Raw genomic sequence first — 3,107 nt, forward strand, 5'->3', positions numbered from 1 at the left:
AAATTAAGTCTCTCACAATAAGATGGATCGGAAAGTGTTTTAGGCTTCATCATCAAGGTGAGATATAGTGGGTTTAAAACAAAAAAAATAAGGCTTACCAAGTGTATATATAGGCTCAAAAGGGTTAACTAGAGATAAAATAATATAGGTTGGCTTGAAAGGTTCAATCGTTCCAAAGAAAATTGCCTAAATCATATCCTAAGCAATGCAGATTCTAGAATTTCGCCTCAAGTGGTTATCAAATGAGTTCTAAAGTTTATGCACAATTTTGACAAAAAATTTATTGCCCATAAAAACACACATAAAACGTCTCTAAGTTTCCGAATTATTCAACCAATCAAACCCATTCCCAAGAGAGTCATAACTAAATGCAATTGTCACCTACTATCATCTTCACATTACGCGAAAGTTAATAAAATCTCAATATTACAAATTCACTAGCATGGTCTTATCATTGACTTATGTATGAGAAGCATACCTAAAACAATTTCACCCAAAAGCTTTTAAAGAGATAATTCAAAGCACAAAAACAATTTGACCATAAGAAAATATTCCTTAGCCCCAACGTTAGAGATGATCATTGTCCTCAATGTGTAGAGAGAACAACCACACTACCTTTCATGCACAACATTTATGTGGAGATAATCTTGTGAAGACATGCATATTGTTTGTTGTATCCAATAGTCATCGGGAATCTAGTCAAAAGAAAACAAACTATGCGCCTTTCTTGGCCAATTTAGTGTGCATAAAAGAAATTATGGGTGAAACATAAACAACTAGCATATCAAACCAAACCAAAGTTATCACAACTTAACACATTAAACAAAAATCTAAAATAAATTCAAAACAAAAACCAAAATTAAAGTAAAGAGCTTGGGTTGCCTCCTAAGAAGCGCTTTATTAGAGTCGTAAGCTCGACTTTTCAAATCCTTCAATCTGGATCATCTAGGAAAATCCAAACCCTTTTATCCTTCAATCCACCATACACATAAGGCTTCAATTTTTGTTCATCTACCCTCTCAAATTCAACCTCCATAATCATAGAGTTGACTAAACAATTTTCTAAGGGTGAGCTAGGGTAGTTATCTTCTAAGTTTTCTGCTACTTTGTCATCAAGGATGCTAATTTCAAAGCAAGTATCTAACTCGGATGGACATTTCATCGTGTTAAAAACATTGAACTCCACTTGTTCGTCTTCCACCCTTAAGATTAGTTTACCTTGGTGTTCATCTATTAAAGTCATACTTGTAGCTAGAAAAGGCCTTCCTAATAGTAAAGGTATGTTCTGGTCTTCTTCCATATCAAGAACTACAAAATCTACCGGAAAGATAAATTTGTCGACCTTTATTAGGACATCCTCTGCCAACCCCCTAGGATATGTTGTGGATCTATTCGCCAATTGAAGATGAATCATGGTTGGTTTTACTTCCCCTAGGCCTAGTTTCTTATAAATCGAAAATGGCATGAGGTTAACTCTAGCCCCTAGGTCACATAAAACTTTATCAAAATGAACATTACCTATTGTGCAAGGAATTGTGAAACTCCCTGGATCTTTGAGCTTTTGTGGTAATTTCTTCAATAACAATGCGCTACACTCTTCCGTAAGCATCATTGTCTCATGTTCTTCAAATCTCCTCTTTTTGGTGATAATCTCCTTCAGAAACTTCGCATACTTCAGCATTTGCTCCAACATATCTACAAAATGAATATTTATGTGTAAGCTTCTAAACATATCCATGAACTTACCAAATTGCTTGTCCAATCTTTGTTTCTGTAGTCTATGAGGATACGGAAGAAAGGCTTCATCTTTCTTCACATCTTGGGCTTTGTTCTCAAGTTCTAATTTTGTGCCTAGGCATTGTGTTGAGGCATTGTTCATTCTGAATTTCGTGCCTAGGCATTGTGTTGAGGCATTGTTGGTTCTGTCCAATTTCGTGTCTTCAGCTTTTTCCTCAGTTTCTTCAGTTTTTCTTGATTGTTGTAGCTCCTTGCCACTTCTCAACATAATGGCATTGAGTTGTTCCTTTGGATTTTTCTCGGTATCATTTGGCAACGTTCCTTGAACTCTTCCCACAATAATATTGTGGATTTGCCCAATTTGAGTCTCAAGGTTCCTAATAGAAGCTGATTGATTTTGAACTAGGACGTCAGTCTTCTCAAACCTCTTGCTTGTCTCTTCAATGAACTTAGTCAACACATTCTCTAAATTAGATTTTGGCTCTTAAGGTTGAAAAACAGGAGCTTGTTTTTGCTCATTGTTGTTGCTCCATGAAAAGTTCGGGTGTTTCCTCCATGCTGGATTATATGTATTGGAATATGGATTCCCTTGCCCCCTTTGGAAATTATTGACGTAATTGGCTTGTTCAGGTTGAGCAAACAAGTTCCCTTCTTGGCAATCCTTCGATGAATGATTTCCTGCACAAAGGTCACATATTAGAGAAGAAGATTCAATTGCATTTACTTTCAACACATTACCTAATTGCTTCTGGATGTTCGAAAGTTGAGCAGCCAATGCAGTGNAAGTAGTATTAGTCAATATCAATGTGCAAACCCGTAAGCCATTGCACGGAGTTGGAACTCTTTCGATTTTGACCTGGGGCAGACCCAGGCCTACCCTCACATTTTTTTAAAAACAAAAATTGTTTATATAAGCTTATAAAAAAATTCTATTAATATATATGTCCAGGCCCACCTTCAGATTAAAAAAAAAAAATATTATACATATATCCAGACTCATAAAAAACTTGTTATTAATATATATATTTCAGGCCTACGTCATATTAAAAGTTTAAAACTCTCTCCACTTTTTTCTACATCTACTTATTTTTTATGATTTTATCCCTAAAATTCTTTACTCTCTCATTCTCTCTTTCACTTTCTTTATGTTATTCATTCTTAAAACTTTTGAAGATTAAAATTGTTGAAGTTTTCACTAATCAAGGTGCCACAATTAGCTTCATCTTCTGTTTTATCAGTTTTATGTATATGTATTGCTCATTTCATTTTAGTTTATTTTAGAGTTGAATCATGCTTATTTTTTGAAGGTTTTTTATTCTAATTTGATGGAAAAATGAATGGACCTTGTGAGTTTGTTTTGTGTTTTGTGT

This window comes from Pistacia vera, unplaced genomic scaffold (assembly GCF_008641045.1).
Source record: "Pistacia vera cultivar Batoury unplaced genomic scaffold, PisVer_v2 Contig471, whole genome shotgun sequence".
Taxonomy (NCBI): Eukaryota; Viridiplantae; Streptophyta; class Magnoliopsida; order Sapindales; family Anacardiaceae; genus Pistacia; species Pistacia vera.